The following is a 21,447-nucleotide window of genomic DNA, read 5'->3' as shown; positions in this document are numbered from 1 at the left end:
CCCTCAATGTAGCAGGATGTTAACTAAAAGGTCTGCAGGCTAAAAATAATACCACTTGTTGTCTGTAAAGCTGAGCGCAGGAACAGAGTCGGGTTCTGAACTCAGATACCTTGTCTAAGCCAAAGTAGAATGGGAGGTGACAGAAACCCCATGGGGCTAATTCCCAGAGGATCCCTTCCTGAGTCCACAGAGTAAATACAACAGCATTCTAGTTGATTTGCCCAGTGAAATGGGACACTTTTGTGGGCAGGCCGATATGACCCCTAAGCTCAAGACACCTTTAGTCAAATTCAGCAAACAAAATAGAATCATGCCAGCAGGTGACTATAGGAAGACATACGGGGATGTGATATATTGAAGGACAAAGTGGAGAGAATGGCCCTTGGTGGCCCCCAAAACAGCTCTGCCTTTTGTCAGGGGAGAAACTGCAAAAAAAGAGAGAGATCAAAGACAGAAGAATTAAGTTCGCTGCTCCCTGGTGGTATCAGAGAGGGTTTTGGCAATTGTGCATCTCAAGTGAAGCGTAAGGCACACAGGGAACAGTTACTGCCAGAGGTTTCCATAACACAGAAAGTGAAATCAAAGTAGCCCAAGAAACCAGAGACAGGGGAGAGACATGGTCCAACTGAGGCAGAGCTAGAAAGCTTTTCCTGACTTCCTCCAAGGTCTAGCATCCAATCCCAAGAAATCTGGGTGGCCGCATAGAACAATCTTTCAAGACAGGCAGGAAAAGGAGTAAGGGCTTAGTGGCTACAGCTGAAGCAAATAAGTTTTGAAGACAGGAGTTGCCCCAGAATTGTGTCGCATTTATATGCTTTCTTGTCTCTGCCTGCTTGATGAGGTGTGTAATGTACTAATCTCCAACATTAATTTTACTTCTCAATATACTTTGCGGTTAAAAATGCCTATCCTATATTTTGAATATCACCCTGAATGATGGAAATGAAAGGATACACAGCTCAATGTTCCATGACATGGATCATCCAGGGTAATTGATAAAAAATTTCCACTAATGAAGATACAACACAAGCATTTCACACGTGCCCCAGGCCGAGGGGAAGTACAGCTCAAGATCTCCTGGATTTGACAGGGATCTAGGGGGCAGTAAAGAGCTTCTTGGGGCTAATCACATATGCTTCTCAGCAGTATCAGCCTGAAAGCTGAAGGCATAACCCATTGTCAATGAACGGACCTTCAAATATGGCTCTGTCATTATGTCTCACTGTATTTTGACAAGGAAACCCTGTTTCATGGGACCTTCTGCAAAACCTAACTTAAAAATTGTGCCTACTTTACCTAGCTGTGCTGCAGATGGTCCTAAAGATACCAGTAGGCCCGTATCTGATTCAGAGAGTGTTTGTCTTATCAGCATGGAGAACTTAGCAACTGGATGGTGAACTTGTTGAACGTGGGCTGGCCAGTCTTCACACCTCCCATTGGTATTTGATCTTGGCTTTCCAGCCAACCTACTGAACCCCGTTAGGAAAAAAAATCTGTCAACATTCAGAGCTGAAGAGGAAATAGCATTTTTGAGATAAAATTTTCTTTGTAGCAGATGTATATTTTATTAGCTTTATCAGTGTCTTTTCTCAATAGAGTTCCACAGCAGTAGGCTGTAAAATAACAAAATCACACATAATCACAAAAGCTAGAAACACCTCTTTGAGGTTGCCCGCTTAAAGAGACCAAACAGAAAGCCCAAGAATTGGGCACATTTCTGAGATATTCTGCTGCAATTGTGTAAGATTTGTCTGCAAGCCTTAATTTTCTCATTACCTACTTTTTATAAGTCAGGCACAAATAATTGGAACTGCTTATATAGGGAAAATTGTTGAGGCTTTAAAATGTCTCAACACCAAATGAGAAGAAAGAGAATACATATTCTTTAGTCTTAATTTGGTTCCCCAGGAGCAAACTTGAATCTTGAAACAAGAATTCAAACTCACATAGTTTATTTTGTAGGGAAGAAGGGAATGAGAAGAACACAGGTAGGGGAGAAGAAAAATAAGACAAGGAAGAGAAGAAAATTAATAAAGATAGGCTTCTCAAGCCAATTACCACAGTAGGCAACTGAAACTTAATCCCGCATGAGCACACTAGGGGCCCATGAAAAACACATGCCTCAGGGTCCCCCTGAGGGTTAAAGGAGCTGACGTATTTATACACCAACATCATCATGCACTACTGCTGGAATCCCAACAGAGCCATCCATCACTTCTTATATGGACTCCCTTTGGCTCAAAGCACTTCGCCTAGTATTTACTTTTCTCTTACTATTTCATCTTTTTTTGTGGATGACAGGAAATCACTGGCTAACCAATAATCAGATAAGCAGAGCATTTGTGTAAGGAATTCCTCACTCTCTACATCTTCTCACGAGCATGGCTAATTTATTTCAGATCTGATAGCAATTCCACTGACTTAGAATTTGGATGTCATTCAGTACACACCAGGCCACAACTGAACTGGACAGCCCCTTTTAAATTTCAGCAATACTAACATCTCTCACAATAGTTTCTAGCTCCCAGAAAACAGAATTTCTATTCTGAAAGAGGATGGGATTAATTCAATTAATTTCAATTCAACAAAATGTACCTATGTATTTATGTATGCTATAGCTAAAATACCATTAGTGTGTGTAGATGATAGATAGATAGATAGATAGATAGATAGATAGATAGATAGATAGATAGATAGACAGATAGATAGATATTCCGTGCCTTAACAAATTTATAATCAAGAGTTGAAATAGAAATGTATAAAAATACTGTAAAACAAGGCATATTACAATTACTCAAAGCATAAATAAACAAGGTGCTATGCACCATTAAGGAGAGAGGAATAAATTCCAACCAGGTGAAAATGAAGGAAATTTCATTTCCTTCAGAAATGAAATGAATTTGAGTTATGTCTAAGTAAAGTTGGCTCCTGTCCCTAACTGCAAGCTCCCTACCTGTGGTCAAGGTCATGGCTTCAGCTGTCCACATTTCTCTGTCCATGTTCCAGGGGATTCCTCCAGGTTCCAGGCCGTGCTTTGAATCCCCTTGACTGTAGTCAGGTGTCCCCATTGTCAGCCCTGAGGCTCTTCCCTGAATTCCCCTGCTGGCCTCTGCCCTGCTGGATCCTGCCAGCCTTGGGCTTTGGGGTCTCCCTGCTCACTGCCTCTCAGAACAACCACCTCAGTTCCTCTCTCTGAGAGGTGTGGGCAGATCCACACTGCCCAGAGCTCTGCCCAGTTCTGTAGGTCTTCAGACTTTGACCTGGCCCAGGTTTTCCATCTGCATGTGAGGAGCAACTGGACACTGGACAGTGCTAGGCCTTGAATGACCAGAAAGTAAATGGACAGAAGCCAGACAGACTTTGCATGGAATGTGGAAAGGTCCAGAGAAGAATTGGCCCCTTATGACATGAAGAATGAATGAGGTCCCAGCACATAACATGGTGCCTTCTTTCCTCCAGTCCCCTGGCTACCCTTCCAGCAGCATTACCATTGGTATACTTATGTGTACCTCTGCGACCCTTCAACAAATGCTTCATAATGATCATGACTGTCAGTCTCTTCATGTACCTCAGTAACTTGTGCCTCACACCCTTCTACTGATGGCTGTCCACTGCCTTTCAATTTTTCTTTCTGTCCACTAGGCAAATTCTGATTCTCTAAACCTTCTATTCAACCTTCAATGCACTCTCCAAATACCTCCTCCTCTCTGAAGCCTTTTTTGCCCAGCATCCTCCAATCTTAGGCAAAACTGATTCCTCCCTTCTTCGTACCACCAGTGTACCTTAACCATTATTTCTGTAACTGGTTTACTTGTCTATATGTCTTCTTCGGCAATGAGATTCTCCAAAGCAGAGATGTGCCTTATCATTTCCTTGTGCACCTCCTCTCTGTACTGGGCACAGTATCTGGCCCAGAGCAGTGTGGTCACCAGCCTGACCAGGGCAGAGGAGGTTGGTAAAGAGAAAGGAGAGTTTGTTCACAGTGGGGAGACTGACATCAGGAGCACATGTGCATTCAGGTCATTAGGTACGAAGCAGGAAGACGAAATGCCAAAGTAGCCAATAGCATATCCCTTCATTGTCTTTTATTTGGACCCATTGCCAGAATCAAGAACAAAGAACCTGGAAGCTCCTGGATTTATCTCACCTGGTAGTCTGAGTGGACTCCAGTGATACGGTGTCTTAGTCCATTTTGTGTGGCTATAAAGGAATACCTGAGACTGGGTAATTTATTAAGAAAAGAGGTCTATTTAGCTCATGGTTCTGCGGGCTATACGGGAAGCCTGGTGCCAGCATCTGCTCAGCTTCTGGTGAGGCCCTCAGGCTGTGTCCACTCATGGTAGAAGGTTAAGGAGAGCTGGCACATGCAGAGATCACATGGAGAGAGAGGAAGCAAGAAGGTGGGGAGGTACCAGCTCTTTGTGACAACCAGCTCTCGTGGGAACTGAGTAAGAACTCCCCTCCAAGAGACGGAATTAATTTATTCATGAGGGATCTGTCCTCATGATCGAAACACCTCCCATTAGGCCCCACCTTCAATACTGGGAATCATATTTCAACATGAGGTTTGGAGAGGACAAACATCCAAACCATAGCATATATAGCCTTTGCAATTTCTTTTAATTGATTGATCTACCTACACCAGAATGGGTGAAAAAGGACCTTATTTTTTCTGTATACGGCTGTGTTGTTTTGTTAAGAGATGAGCTCCTGCATCAGACATCATGGGCACTAGCATTTCAAAAATAGCGGCAGCAATAACCTGAGCTCAGTGGCATGAATCCACACTTCACATTTTATTAGCAGTGTAATAATTTTCTAAAAGATTAGTATCACAGATGCACTGATATAAGAATGCTTTGAATTCTTTGAGTTCTCCAGAGGCATATTTTAAGTGTCAGATACAAACTTTACTTTTCCAAATAATGAAAACCAAGGCAGTTTTCCTGAAGGTAAGAGCATCTTTAATTAATTCTAGGTAAGTGATTCTGAAGGTTAACCAGAAGAGGCAGGTATACCTTAGGTGTAGTGGATAATCTCCAAGGTTTGGTGAGTACTAGCATGTGTGAGTCTGTGTGTTTGCATAGCTGCTTCTAAAAATATTTGGGAAACCCTTGGGGAGAATCCCCCTCCATTGAGAGTCGCCATCACTGGGAGCCTTTCTTACCCAGGAGAGAGGATATGGAGGCAGAACTTAGGGTGAGAACTGTTGCACTCGTAATTGAGGCCCTGAATGGAAATGTGCTGAGAAAGAAAATCATAAAGAGAAAGACATAGAAAGAAATGAAGATAGCCAGGCAGGTATAGAAGGAACATGACTCCCTTTAAATAGAGAAACAGCCACACGATACTCTCGAGTAATGCTGCTTTGTTATGTCCATATTTTGACCCATTGTGGTACCTGTCCAAATAGCCCTGATTTTGGGCCAAGCCCAGGCTTGATAAATGGAACTCACACAGTAACAACAGGTTTCCTACCACATCGATCTTGTTGATGTTGGAGCAAATTAAAGCAGACGTTTCCTGTCAACTGTGAATCTCTTCCCAAAGAACACATCAGCATCCTCAACCTCTTCAAGCCACACAAAAGACCAAAGACCTCCATGCAACTGGATTTCTCCTTAACCGCACCATTCTATTTGTTAGGTCCATTATCTCTAAACAATTAACATGCTCTGGAATACTGTGTTCCAGAATGTGTAAAAGAAAGAAACTATTAAGAAAATGGTCCCTTTAGCCAATTAGAGGAAATATAATTTCTGACACAGGGCCGCTATGGCCAGCTGTATACTGATGCATAAAGATACCTAACCGTTTGTAGCAGAGCAGGAGGTAGGACCCAGAGTGTGAGCCCTGAGATGATCTAGAAATTCCTGTGCAAATGGATCCATCAACGAAGGGTGATTTCATCCATTAAGGAAAACCAAGCTGCTTGTGAAGAAAATTTGACAACTGTTCGACAGCGCTTTTCCCTCCTTTAGGAAGTAAGGAATACTGAGTAAATGGGAATGTAGGAAATACTAGCATGTGATATTTATCAGAATAAGACCAGAAATGTCTTTGTAAACTTCATGACTCTCAGATACCATGAAGCATAATGTGTAAGTTTCACTTCCAGCTGCCGGTAATGTTATGTTTAGAGACAGCATTTTCTTCAATAAGCAATTCAGCAAAGTTGAAGATTTAAATAAAGGAAGAAAAATAATGCAGACTACATTATAAAGTAACAATAGCAGGTAATAGTCACTGAGTGCTTCTCCTATGCTAATTACTTTACATTTATTATCCCATTCAAGTTGCATGACAATCAGACAAGAAGCAGATTAGAAAAGAGAAAGCATTCTGTAGCAAACCATTCATTGTGAGTAACAAAGTGCTATGTATGGTGTTAGAGAGCCTGGGCTTTGAATTTATAAAGACCTGCTGAAGTCCAGCAAACACCACTACTAGCTGTAACGCAGGGAAGCTACCTTGTCTGCTCACCACATTGATCAACTGCTATAGTCAAAGCACTACACTCAGACTAAAAAATAAAAACAAAGAAGTTGTGGTCCCTGTTCTCAGGGAGCTCATTTAAGTGCTCCCCATGAGCAACATTCATAATCTAAGAGAAGAAAGCTTTATTACAGCCACAAGTTCCGATTCCCCAGGCCAATGTAAGTGGTTTCCTCTAAGCATCCTCATTGCCTCTATTGTGGCATTCCATGCATTGTATTGTAAATGTTGCTGGGGATATCTGACTCTGTCACTAAATCATAAAATGTTTTTTGACAGTAAGCATGAATTTCATTATTCATACACTATCTGACCCAGAGAAGGTTTTCAATAAATGTTTATTGATAAGCAAGTGAGTAAGTTGTAATAAGCAAGTGACATCCAAAAGTAATGACATTTTCAGGGAAATATCCATAATTCTAGAATTCTAGATTGTCCTTAAATATTGGGAAAATCATATATATATACACACACACACATATATTATATATTTAATACATACACACACTCCATATATGTGTGTGTGTGTGTACATATATATTTATATATATATTTGTATATACTTTTTAAAGAGATAGGGTCTCTGTATGTCTCTATGTTGCTGAGGGTGGTCTTGAACTCCTGGGCTCAAGCAATCCTCCAGCCTCAGCCTCTGGGGTAGTTGGGACTACAGGCACACCCGGCTAATGGGCAAATAACCTATGAATGAATTAGAGGTGTTGACAGTTGCCCACCCAAAATCATTCCCACTGCTTTTCATATTAAGAGAATCATGACTTTATTCAGGTACCTAGTCCTCAGCAAAGGTGAATTTACACAAAATAGGACAAATATGGCACAGGAGGACTTCTGGAAAAGTTTCCCTGACTTTAAAAAGACACATAAACAGTAGGCAGTCTCTTTTCTGCCATAAGACCACATCGTATGTGAGGGTAATAGCTCACACTGCTGGGGCCTTTCCATGAGGAAATCTTATCAAGGTCAAAGACCACATCCTGAGAATGATAGAACCTGGTTCCTTGAAGACATTGCTGAGGCAATGAATTACCCACCTCTGCTGCTGCCCTTTCTAGACATTTTAATACGAGATGTAACTTTTTCCTTATTGTTTATGTCATTTGGAATTCAGTTTTTGTTACTTGCAACAGAGAGCCAAATTGCTTCCCAAAAACCTTGTTCCCAATCTTTGTGGCTATATCATGACTCCATAGGTAAGACCTGGTTTGGCCTCAGAGGTTTGCCCACTCCGAGCATCAATTTACTTATTTGTAAAATGGGAAAAATACTTTTCTCATTGGGTTGTAAATTGTTATATCCTACACCCTGGAGTATTTTCTCTGGCAGATATTCCTCCTCTCCTCCTCATCCTCCTCCTCCTCATCATCATCCTCCTTAGCACCATCATCAAAAATATCATCATCATAGTTTATGTCAGCATCTAAATTCTTTAGTCTAAAGAAAAAAATTAGCAATCAAATATTAAAGATATTTTATATCTTCAAAGACTGCAATATTCTACACTGAATGTGTAGGATCATCTAAACCCACAGTACAGACAGCTAGTTGTCTCATCCCCTTCTATCTTAATAAGACAACCCCTCGTTTTTAGCCATGCTCGTGGCCATTCAGAATGAAGACTCCATTTCTCAACTTCCCTTGGAGCTATGTGTGGCCACATCACTAAGTCCTGGCCACTTAGGATATATGCAAAAGTGTGAACTATCCACTTCCATGAATCTCCTTAAAAGATAGTGTGGTCCTTTGCCCTTCTTCTTCATCCTCTCTCTAGTTGCTGCCTAAATATGGGCACAGTGGCCGGAGCTCCCACTGCCTGGAACCCTGAGGACAAGGGCTGCATCCTACTAGGGAGGCAGAGCTATGAGCTAGACACAGTGTGGCCCCTGGGGGCTCTTTGCAGAACAGCCACTATCCCAGCCCTTCTAGATGGGGAAAGCGAGGCCCTGAGAAGTGATGAGAATCAGTGGCAAAGTCAGATGTACCACCTCAGTCACACACTCACATTTTTTTGCTTTGTTCTAAAGCATCTGCTTGAGCTCTTCCTCGAGTCAGCCCACCTTGGCTCAATGGCACGCCTACCTGCAGCCACACCCCAGCCTCTGCTCTGTGATCTCCTCTAGCAGTTGGCCCTTGATGGAAATTTCCTCTTTAAATCCAAACGACCTTATCCAAATCTCACATTTCACATTTCTTCACTCTCACATTTCTCATGCTCCTAACACCCACCTGATTTGATAAGAGTCATGTAAAGAAACCCCATTTGGGGGGAAATGTCCACCTTTTACTTCCCAAGTCTCTCCCTAGAGTACCAGTGAAATTGACTAATGGCTTTGCAGATAAAGGGACTCCAGACGATGTTATGAATTTTTCTGAAGTCATTATAAAAGCAAAAAAACAGCCATAATAATGATAAATTGGGGTTGAGATGTTAATTGTTAAAGAAAGTAGCCAGTGTTATATTAGTAACAAAGAAGTCCACTTTCACAAATCTCTCCTCTGTCCTCTCATGCCGGTGCACAGGTATGTCAAAGAGCAATTCTTTTGCTCAGGATGTTTCTCTTATTTCACTTTTGTTGCTTTTGGCTGAACTACTAAACAGGTTATAAAATGAACAAATGCTTACAATATGCACACAAGTCACATTATATGTTTTAATGGGATGTGTGGGCAATACAGAGTCAAACCCCTATTATCAGAAGTAGTGGTAGGGATAAACATTTCAGGTCTGTTTGGGGGTTTGAGGCTTTTGGCCAGCATACAGAGACACAGATGTGTTATAAAAGAAACTCTGTATTTTCCCAGAAAGATAATTTTTCCAAAGAGATGGGACTTCTAGGGTCCTATATGTGTTCTATGGAAGCACCTAACAGAGGGAACAATGAATTTTCACGTGTTTTAGAGGATATTAATCAAAAAGTATGGATCAAAAGGCAATAGGGGCTGGGCATGGTGGCTCATGCCTATAATCCCAGCACTTTGAGAGGCCGAGGCAGGAGGATTGCTTGAGTCCAGGAGTTTGAGACCAGCCTAGGCAGTGTAGTGAGACCTTGTCTCTACAAAAAATAAAAATAAAAAATTAGCCAGGTAGGGTGGTGCATGTCTGTGTTCCCAGCTACTTGGGAGGCTGAGGTGGGAGGATCACTTGAGCCTGGAAGTTCATCGTAGTGAGCTGTGATTGTGCCACTGCCCTCCAGCCTAGGCAACAGACAGACCCCTTCCCCACCCCAAAAAAACGTAGGTCTATTCCTAGGTCACTAACTGAAAGGCTCAATATATTAATACATATTTTTAAAAAGCTAAAGAAAATTAACAATAATTATTTACAAAGTAATCTGAAAAACAATAAAATAGAGATATCTGAGGTTCACACAGCAGAGTCCTCCGGAAGCTCTGATAGACTCTGAAATGTGAATATACACAGCAAGAAAGCACCCCTGCCTCACTAGCATCCACATGTGGAAGACGGGGCCTGAGCACAGCCACTGGCCAACATTTAGTCCTTAATGCGGAAGCACGGGAGACTACTCATGAGAATCCACTGCCTACGCTTCACTCTCTTATCCATAAAGCCCCATCGCCATGACAATAATAGCTAACTTCATTGAACACATACTGTGGACTGGCACTGCTCTAAGCACTATATATATATATAAATTACCTAATTTAATCCTCAGTACGAGACCCCGTGCTATGGTTTGAATGTTTATCCCCTTCAAAATTTCTGTTGAAACTTCATCCCTAGTGTGGCAGTATCGAGAGGTGGGGGCTTTAAGAAGGGATTGGGTCACAAGGACTCTGACCTCATGAATGGATTAACTCATTCATGGATTAGTGGATTAATGAGTTACCACGGGAGTGGGTCTGGTGGCTTTATAAGAGGAAGAGAGACCTGAGCTAGCATGCTCGGCCCCCTCATCCCCTGTCCTACCTTGGGACTCTGCAGAGTCCTTGCCAGCAAGAAGGCTCTCACCTGTTATGGCCCTGGACCTTGGACTTCTCAGCCTCCATAACTGTAAGAAATGAATTCCTTTTCTTCCTAAATTACCAAGTTTCAGGTATTCTGTTATAAGAAACCAAAAATAGACTAAGACACCCTGAGAAGTTAGGTAAACAGTCCAAGGTCATAAAGTCAGAAGGCAGAGGAGTTAGAATTCAACCGCAGGTAGTCTGAATACAGAGGACAATAAAGGTCAGCGAGTTCCATGTCCCACTTCGTACATGAGCTCATTTGAGTACACTGGCAGACATAAATGCTTGCTTTTCTTAAACTACGTTCCCTCTCTCTCCCTCCCACCCCAAAATATAGGTAGTAGAATCTTTGTGAGACAATCTTTATGAACAATGTCATCATGATTTAAAAACACTCCCCAGCTCTATCCTTGAGATTCACGCTGAAGCCACGGACCTCCCTGAATCTAGCAGAACACCTTACATAGAGAATATTAACACATTTTGTTGGCAGTGAAGTTTGCTAAAGGAAAAGGGAACATGGAAGGGAAGATGAGCTCCATCAGGAATATCCAGTACCACACAGTGTGCTTGGCACACAAAAGGGTCTAAAAAAGGTTTTTCGGAAAATGGAAATGTGAGAGGTAGGCAAGGTGGGGAGGAAGGGAAGATAAGAAAGGAAGGAAGGAAGGAAGGAAGGAAGGAAGGAAGGAAGGAAAGAAGGGAAGGGAAGGAGGGAAGAATAGAGATGGAGGGAAAGGGTGGGAAGAAGGAAGAAAGGGATAAAGAAGGGAAGATGAGAAAGAAGGACAGATGACTACTTGAGCACATGCAAAGGTCAGAGGCAAGAACCACTGTTCCAGTTTGAGTACCACTGTCAGTTATTAGTGAGTCTCAGAGTATTTGCAGGGGTAGGAGGAGGTAAGAAGAAGGTCCTGAATTCCCCTCCAGAACTGCACCCCAATGGACTCACCTAGATAATACCCCTTTGCCATCAATTGGATCCTAATTACTGCAGTTACTCTTTCTGGAAGGAAAAAAGAAAGGTCTTGCTTTGGAGGACAAATGTATCCATTCTCAGTCATTTAGTTTGGGAAGGAATGACCCTCTTCCTAGCTCTACCTAATGAGGGGAAGGAGGCTTAAGACTGTCAGTCTATCCCATCGTCTGTAGCCCCAGAGAATCAATGAGTCAGAGAAAGTACAAACCCCAACCAAAGTCAAGACTTGAGGTGATGTTTTCAGTTTCTTCTTGGAAAGAAAAGCTTTGTCTTCTATCTTCATAGACAAGCTGGTGTAAGAGCATGGGGTCTAGAAATCCTGCAAACACTTGCTACCTGGACCAGACAGTCAGAGGCTCAGAGCCTAGGCATAAGAGTGATACCATCTAAGGCAGAGCAGACAAGAGGGAATACCAGGTCAAATGGTAGTATCATGTGAGCTGCTGGATCACAGTTCACCAGAGGCCAATCTACTTCAGTTATGTGGGCCAACACATTCCTTTTGCTATTTAGGCCCCATTTCAGCTAGTTTTCTCTAATTTGCTGCACAAAGATCCCAAGTGATATGATCTCTCTGTGAGTCCTGGTGGATCTTGCATTCTTAAATACAGGCATCAACTTACAAGGAGTTTTCCCTCATACCAGAATATAAAGCACCAATGCCATCAGGGACTCTAAAAGAACTTGGAACTCCAAATGACAAATTTAATTGTCAGGCAGCAACCTGATCAGAGACGAGATGACTGGATTCCCAGGTCTGGATTCCACCCTCACCTGTGTAGGGCATATAGATAGGGCTGACAAGATTTGTTTTCATTTTTTCCTAGGCTCAGGCATATCATATCCAACTGCTAACACATTATTTACTAGAGGATCTCATTGTACTTAATCGATATCTTTTATGTTTCTGGTCATCAGTGTTGTCTATCTCAGATTTAAAACTTAGGCTGGGCGCAGTAGCTCACACCTCTAATCCCAGCACTTTGGGAGGCCAAGGTGGCTGGATCACTTGAGGCCAGGAGTTAAAAACCAGCCTGGCCAACATGGCAAAACCCTGTCTCTAGTAAAAATACAAAAAAATTAGCCAGGCATTGTGTCACATGCCTGTAATCCCAGCTACTGGGGAGGCTGAGGCATGAGAATTGCTTCAACCCAGGAGGCAGAGGTTGCAGTGAGCCGAGACTGCACCACTGCACTCCAGCCTGGGCAACACAGCAAGACTTCATCTCCAAAACAAAACAAAACAACCTCTAGAAGGAATCATACCTGCTTAACCCACTTTACCCAGAATATAAGGGAGAAAAGCTGCTGAAGCCTAATAAATACTTTTTAGTGCAGCTGCTGCTGATGATCTTCAGGCAGATCCTGAGGCAAAGATGTAAATTTCCAACCTTACCTTGAACTATGGTCAACATTTTCCTGGAAGTCTTAAGTTAAAGCCAGGACTGCTTCTTTCAGAGTTTTACTAAACAGTAGTGATGCTCAACGTCAAAATTACAGACATATTGGGTTGAAATTAATTCTGCTTATCTGATGTCATCTACCACCTTGGGGGTAATACAGGTCTCTCTCCCTACCCCCACCCCTACCCCGACACCAACCCACACGAATGACTTTCACTCGGAGTATAATCAGAACTTTTCCTGCCCTCACAAATAAGGAATAGTGAAGAGATTATGAGGTTTGAGCCAGATAATCTGGTACCAATATTGACTAATTTATTCTGTCTGACCTTGGGCAATTACTTAACATCTCATCATCATATTTTTCTGTAAATACAATGTCAATAATAGTGCCTGCCTCAAATACTTCTGAAGGTTGTATGACAATCAAACAACATACTATATAACATAGCAGTCCCCAACCTTTTTGGCACCAGGAACCAGTTTTGTGGAAGACAATTTATCCACAGACTGGGGGAGGGGGATGATTTGGGGATGATTCGAGAGCATTCCATTTATTGTGCACTTTATTTCTATTATTATTACGTTGTAATATATACTGAAATAATTATACAACACACCATAATGTAAAATCAGTGGGAGCCCTGAGCTTGTTTTCCTGAAACTAGATGGTTCCCAACTGGAGATGATGGGAGACAGTGACAGATCATCAGGCATTAGATTCTCATAAGGAGCATGCAACCTAGACTCCTCACATGCACAGTTCACAGTAGGATTTGCTCTCCTATGAGAATCTAATGCTGCCACCGATCTGACAGGAGGTGGCGCTCACGCAGTAATGCTCACTCACCTGCTATGTGGCCTGGGGTTGGTGATCTCTGCTGTAATAGAGTTCACTTGTAAATAAAAATGCTTTCCTGAGCACACAAAACTTTCAGGTAGCATCTTGATTCACCCTGTACATCTATCTTAGATACTATCTTTCCCTCAGCATGACAGGTAAAGTGAAATCAGTGATATTTAGCAAGCATTTAAGCAGTATTTCAATAGACCCAGGTCAACACTACCCTAGAAAGTTGAAGCTAAAATCCATTTTAAAACTTTTTTGGTGGGGAGAGCTACAAAATACATTTTGAAATATGAAGCACACACAAGAACTGCAATGCTCTTTCACTCCAGAAGTACCTTCAGGCCTAAGATGACTTAACATTATCCTCCTTCATTTTAAAACGTTGTCAAGCACCAAACTTCTCTGGTGGCTTGACAAAGCATATGACTGAGAGTTAGGCCGGGCTAAACTACCTTCCTTATATCTTTTATATCACCAATAAATTTGACTAATGACTCTGATATCTGAGAACCTCCAACTCTGTAAGTTATGTCTTTTCCAAAGACAAGATTGCAGGCCATATATTTATGTCCTGGTTCAAACAAAAAGGAAAGCAGTAGACAGTGATTCCAGAGACAACTCAATTCACCTGAACCTAACCAATGTTTATTGGTGGTCTAGTAAATACACACCTCTATGCTGGGAACTAGAGTCATTCAAAGAGAGCAATGATTCTTGCCCCTAGTCAGAAAAGAAGTTCCAAGAGAGATACTTTGTTTTATTTTTAAATAAATAGAGTTTGATTATTTTTATCACCTTTATCAAGGTATAGTTTATATAAAATAAAATTCAATACTTCTTTTTTTTTTTTTGAGAAGGTGTCTCACCCTGTCGCCCAGGCTGGAGTGCAGTGGCAAGATCTCAGCTCACTGCAAGCTCTGCCTCCCAGGTTTAAGCGATTCTCATGCCTCAGCCTCCCAAGTAGCTGGGATTACAAGCCTGCACCACCACACCCAGCTAATTTTTGCATTTTTAGTAGAGACAGGGGCTTCGCCATGTTAGCCAGGCTGGTCTTGAACTCCTGACCTCAAGTCATCCGCCTGCCTCAGCCTCCCAAAGTGCTGGGATTATAGGCGTGAGCCACTGCACCCAGCCAAAATTCATCACTTCTAAGTGTACAGTTTCATGAGCCTTGACAAATATATATACACACACACACACACACACACATATATATATTTATATATATATATATAGCTGTGTAACTACCACTGTAATCAAGATATGGAACATTTTTATCAGCTCAAAACATATACGTCATGCCTCTTTGCAGTAATCAATGGGATTGATTTTTAAATTGAATAAATATTTTAAGTCACAAGGAATAAAAGAGAGAGGTTGTTTAACCAAATGTAGCCTCCGAAGACCAAAATTGAGATTACAAAGGCAGGCCATGAAGTTAATGTTCCCCTTGGAGAACAACAGCATGCCACATGTTCGAGACTGGGTGGCACTGAGACTGGATGGCATTGAAACCCCAGTTTAAAGTAGCCTTGAATCCCTAATCAGACAGGGCGATTCTAAGGAGCTTCTTTCAGTATTGGATCCATCCACCACTGGTCAAAGTGAGTTGTTTAGACCAAGAAGGGCCACATCGGTGGGAGGGCTGAAAATAGGCTGCTTGACACCCTAAACAATGACAATGACCTTCCCGAGACAGAATCTGAGTGTCAAAGAGTCCTCACAAATACAGCAGATAAAAGAGAGCTGACTTCCAAAAAAGGTTCGTCTTTCAGTTCTCATGGGAGAGTGATGACGACTATATATTTTAGCACTTGGGTTACTTAACATTCATCTAAGTGTTTTTCTGACTAACTCAGATAGCAGAAACCCAAGATGGCTCAGAAAAATTGAATAAAAGATGATGTATCCAGCATTTCCAAGAGGATTTAGTCACTATCTCCAAATCTCCTACAGTTTATAGTCTTAAGTGTTAACAATGTATTCCTCTCACTCTAGCCAGTTAATACATAAATGCTCTTTACTAACTACAGGCCTGAGATCAATTTCCCATTAGACACCAACTCTTAGAAACACACAATTACAGACTTGAACCAGTCTCAGCATCCTTTCCAGTAGGTCAACACACAAACTGTAAAGGAAGGCCACATTATGCATCTTGTAAATGCCTTGGTAATGAATCCAGTCCTCATTCAATTTGCCAGGGCAAGGAATAAACAACCTTGTGCTTATGTTCAGGCTGTGGGGAGTTTTTCATTATCGACTAGGAAATAACTACAATGCAGTTTCTTCCTTTCATCTCACATTGATTAAGCTGTATTTGCTAAGAGTGTCAGTATCCACATATCATTACTAAAAATCCAACTCATTACAAACTCACCTAAATGTAAATGAAAACTACAAATCAGGCATAGTTTTATTATACCCAAAGGAGATTGGGTCATTATGCACCATTCATTTTCTTCTTATTATTCGGGTATATTTTTCTTTGCAATCAACAGATAGTATCACCAAATGTCTCTTTGTACAAAAGTCAAAAGAAGCATGTTGATAGCTCATAGTAGTTAACTTTTTGAAATATCTATTGGGATGGAGGGAACATGGTATCAAAGGACTTACTGAGAAGGGGATGCTTGACTCAAGCCATAAAAAATAAAGAAGAACAAAGTGGAATGAGGTGGGGCAAAGAGAATACATTTCAGGGACAGAAGTGCATGCAAAGGCACAGAAATGTGAGGGCATCGAATTTGGGGAACTGTAAGCAGCATGACATATTTAGAGTGTAGGATAAGAATGTCTGCAGGAGTGAAGTGTTTATAATCAGGAGAATTAGGCGTGTTCTATAATCAGGAGATTATGCATGTTGTATAATCAGGAGATGGAATCTCCTGCAGGCATTCAAAGCCCACCAACCCATTTTAAACAAGGGAAGAAAATGCACAACTTTCTGCTTTAGAACAATCGCCCTTGGGACAGCACAGAAGAGGAAATGAAGAAGAGGAAGTCTAGAGGAAGTGGGAACAGTTTATTGACTATTACAATAGTCCAAGCAAAAGATAATGAGAACCTAAAGTAGAAAAGGAAAAGTAGGAATGGAGAAGAAATAATGATCTAAAAACATTCAAGGGATCCCTCTAACAAAACCCAGTGATTAGTGGTACATCTGGAATGAGGGATTATTCCAAGGTTTATTATTTAGATAATAGGTGACTCATGCAGAGACTAAACACAGGAAAAACAATTTTCAGGAAAAATTAGAAAAGTTGCTATTTATACATGTTAAATTTGAGTTGTCTATAACAGATCTGTCTACTGATATCAATTTGGCTATCAAACGCAGGAGTAAAATTTTGTCTAAAGATAAAAGATGAAAATTAGAAGTGCCTAAAACTGACAATGGGTCTAGTATCTAGATCATCCAAGGAACTTCTGCAAATTCATCAGACTAAAAAGAAGAAACCTAAATAGAAAAAAAAAAAATGGTCAAAGGACAGGAATAGGCAATTAATAGAAAAGGAAACTCCCAAATTTCTCAAGTGTATGAAGAGATGATCAAGCTCATTAGTAATGTGAGACATGAAAAATTAAAATTGCAATGGTATGTTACTCTCTAGTCTACTGGATAAAAATTAGAAAGTTAGACAACATAAAGTGTTGGCCTAGATTTGAAGATGCAGGAACTTTGAGACTGGTTGGAGAAGCAGGCAAGAGATGGGCATTCTGGAGTGCAATCTGACAGTATTTGGTCAAAATTGACTGAATTAAGTATAGACACCACCTCCGGCCCAACAATTCTGCTTCTGAATACGCGTGTTGAAGAGATTCTCACACATCTCCACAGGGTGCCTGTGCAGCAGTATTCACTGTGATAGGAAGTGAGAAGCAGTCTGAGTGTTCATTGGTGAGGGAATCAAGAGGCAAAATATCATGGATGCGCTCATGGACAAATAAGCAGCAGTTAGAAGCAACACCCTAGATGGATGTACAGCCATCAAGAGGATCTTAAAGTGTGGTCCTTAGTGGAAAAAAAGTAAGAAATCAAATACAATCTCTTAAATAGTATTAGTCACATTAAATAAAAATATATGCAAAAAATATACACACAAAACCCAATAAACACATTTTTTGTGGTTGTCTATGGTGGGGCAGTCAAACAGAGAGAAAAGAAATGCATTATCTTTTTTAAAGTAGTAAGAAATGAGCCTTCAATCAGACCAATTATTAAAGGATTGTTCAAAGATGAGCATGATTAACTCGACTCTCTATGCCTGAGGTCCAAAAAAGAGGGAAGAGGATGAGACTAGGAGATAAGCAAGTAGAAATTAGCAAAAAGATGGGCCATTGTGCCATTTATGCTGGTGGCTTTTTGTCCCCTTCTACCCCAAAGTCCCCACTTCATCAAATGCCCTGTTCTCTTCCCCAGGAGGCAGAACTCCATAGGCTGCCCTCTGGCTTCCAGTGTGGTTTGGTTACACGAGGCACCAGCAGGAGGTTGGAGGGTGAGAAGAGACAAGTTGGGATATTTCTCCCCCCTGGCAAGTTCAGCTCTTGTCTGACAGCCCACTTTTCACAACTCCAGACCTCACTAGGCTGTGGTCACCCTGACCTCTCCCCTGGACCCTTCTTAGTCCTAGGGATGTTAACAGCTTCCTGCTATTGCTGATGCTAAGGTACCTCCCCATTCCTTCTTGCGTTTTTTGGTTTCCTTAACCTCATCCATTCCTTAGACCAGGTTATTAAGTTACAATTACTAAATTCTCTTTAGTAAGCCCTTTTTGAGGGTGCCATCTCTTTTCTGCCTTGATCCTAACTGAATCAGCTATACAGAGTTTCAGGGCAATAACTTACAGGATAAAGGGCTTTCTTCTTTTTTTCTTTTATGTTAATATAGGTTACATTTGAACATATTTATCTGCTAAATCAAAATAATTCCCATCATTCTACAGCAGAAGCAATGTATGGGAGACTGAGTAATCAGATATAAGCTCACATCACTATCTCTTCCACCACTGTCATCCATCATGACCGATCTGGGAGATGAAACAGCACAGATCTAAAGGACGCGGTAAGAATCGAGGTCACCAGAGATCAGTAGATACTTGCATACTTGCAGGATTAACACTGTCTGGATTCCAATGATCAGCTGAGTATGTTCAAGATGAAGCTATAGTACATATTTTAGATTGGGGATTGGCAACAAATAGCTGTAGACTACCTTCTGAGGAATAAGTGTTTTCACATGTGTGGGTGTCATTTCTAATCCCAGCATCACAGTCAGGTCCAGATACCTGTTTCTGATCTTTGGTCCTATGCCTAATCTCCTCCAAGAGTCCTTCCCTGGATCTTCTATCTAAGCAAGATGCTCCATACCCACCAATGAGTACTGCACCAAGTTCATTTCCACTAGCCTGTGTTACAATTTGTGTTTCCGTATGTTTTCCTTACTTGTTTTCTTTGTCTTCCCCATTAGACTGAAAGCACCACCATGGAGACCATGTCTAGGACATAGGAGGTCCTTAATAAATATTTCTTGAGTGGATAAATGGTGAACCATAGGGGTGGCATAAGAGCAAATAGAGGGTAGATGAGCACTAATCCATTCACCACCCTGTTTATGGGTGGTGGACCTTGGATGGCCTTTTTCATAGTCAAAACATACTTTTTAGATCTGGCTTCTTGGGATGTATTCAAGGATGCTAGCCTTGTTTGAGATTGTAAATATGTCTAGTGAATAGGGCTTGAGTCTGTGTGTGTTTGCCTTGTTTTGCACAGAATTCGGCACAGCCCCAAGCACAGATGGGTGCTTCATAAATATTATTGAAGGATGATGACACAAAGGATTATTTAATACCTCTACATGGGGTGGAGACGGACCTCAGGCCACAAACATATTTTCAATGTGTTTTACTTCTGAAATCATTTGAACCAAAATGTTTCAGCAACACAGATTCATCTGCAACCACAAATCAGACACATTCAGAATGACAAAGCCCCAAAAGAATGCCATTTTCAAGGCTGAAACTGTATTATTCTGGGCTAAATGGAATCCTTGTTTTAGTGACACTGTAAGAGTAGAAATTAAAGACACTGAAAATCTTCCCTTGGGGAACCACAATTATCTGCGAACAATGAAAGTTTGTCTGAATAATTCATCAGCCTCAAGGGTACAGGCCTCCCCTTATTCTGAAATCCCAGGAGTTTAGGCAAGTGTGTCATTTAATGGGTCTCAACTGTGTCCTCAGTTGTTATTTTTCCAGGGCCTGGCATTTATGGGCACATTCCTATAATTTTACTAATTTAAAAAAAATAAGCTATATGGGAAACCACTGTCAAGGTCAAAATTTTGAAGCTGCATTGATTTTACCTAGGAGGAAAGAAGCTTATAAAGTGTCCATCACGAGAATCCACCTGGGACCTACACAACAGATCAAATACCCAGAACAAATCGCCACGTCAGAGCCCCACAGAATTCTGAATCCCAACCAGCAAGCATGAATAATCCTTTTAAATGGTCACTTACATATCAGAACAGGTCCTTTGTGAAATTTCTAAGCAAGGCCTCTGGTTTCTGACTGAAACAGAGATTTATTGAGAAGGGGGGTAAAGTGAAATCAAGAACTACTGGGAAATTTCCACAAGAAACAAGGACAAATGGTTTTTGTTGTCAGAGTAAAACCAGCCTCCCCTAGCCATGGTTTGGAAGGTTATTTGCTAGCCCACAGGGGACAGTATTCTCAATATTATCAGGGACCCTTTTGATCCAATTATAGTTATTGGGCAGATACAGTAGTACCCTATTATCAAAAACCTAGTTTCAAATCCTGAGTCAATTTCTAATTCACTGTGTGACCTTGTACAAGTCACTTAAGCTCTCTGATCATTGGTTCAACATCTTTAATATGAGGAGAGTAATGCATATCTCAATTACCTCACAAAATCATTGCAAAAATCAAGTGAGATGATATGTTACAAATTATTTCTAAATTATAAGATTCTGTATAAGTGGAAGGGTTAAATATACTCCCATATTATTAAATACCCTACATACCACTCAGGATCCTATATGACTCTGAGTTCTCAATTTCTAGAAATGGTCCCATTTTTGCTTTGTTCCCTACAATTCTGTGTAGACTTTTTTTTTAAGGAAGGGTGTAGGCAAAGGTAAATGGGAGAAAACATGGAATCATATACCACTCTTTGGTGCCGCTAGGCAAGAATTTTAAACTGAGTTTAGTTCACCATCATGGACTTAAGGTCCATATCACCTCAGGGAGACAAGTAGAGTGGGAGGCATCCAAAAGGTAGGTGATTCTTCTCCCCTCTAGTGAAGAATATAAGGTCAATTTACAAAAAAATACTAGCAGCAAATAATTGGAAAATTAAATTCATAAAACATTTATAATAACGTCAAAATAAAGAAAATACTCAGAAATAAATTTAACAAAAATTGTATAAGATCTGCACATTAAAAATTACGAAATACATGTAAGAGAAATTAAAGAAAACCTAAATAGAGAGATATACCACATTCATGGATTGGAAGATTCAAGATTATTAAAATACTATTCTCCCCAAATGGCTCTATAGATTCAACATAATCCCAGTCAAAATCCCAGTAGGCTGCGGTAGAAATTGAGATGTTGGTTCTAAAATGAAATAAAATGCAGAGGACCTAGAATACATAATTTCCCGTTAATTTGACAAAGAAGAAAAACATGTTGGGAAGCTCACCT

The 21,447-nt window shown here is 40.9% G+C and overlaps 1 protein-coding gene and 1 long non-coding RNA gene across 3 annotated transcripts in view; one reads left to right on the top strand and one right to left on the bottom strand.

Annotated features, from left to right (window-relative positions):
* Positions 1 to 21,447, bottom strand: part of PGM5 (phosphoglucomutase 5) — a 178,148-nt gene that overhangs the window by 119,095 nt on the left and 37,606 nt on the right. The gene's annotated exons all lie outside the window — the stretch shown is intronic.
* Positions 10,347 to 21,447, top strand: part of LOC129044182 (uncharacterized) — a 63,025-nt gene continuing 51,924 nt past the window's right edge. Inside the window, exons 1-3 of one of the 2 annotated variants that reach the window (XR_008504627.1) lie at positions 10,380 to 10,525; positions 18,661 to 18,779; positions 20,083 to 20,401. This is a non-coding gene — a long non-coding RNA (uncharacterized LOC129044182). Of the gene's footprint in view, positions 10,526 to 18,660; positions 18,780 to 20,082; positions 20,402 to 21,447 lie in introns of those variants that run through there. The other variant, XR_008504628.1, reaches the window with a different exon arrangement.

This window comes from Pongo pygmaeus, chromosome 13, assembly GCF_028885625.2.
Source record: "Pongo pygmaeus isolate AG05252 chromosome 13, NHGRI_mPonPyg2-v2.0_pri, whole genome shotgun sequence".
NCBI classification, from domain to species: Eukaryota; Metazoa; Chordata; class Mammalia; order Primates; family Hominidae; genus Pongo; species Pongo pygmaeus.
Note: the sequence above shows the minus strand (reverse complement) of the source record. Positions and strands in the feature narration are given on the sequence as shown.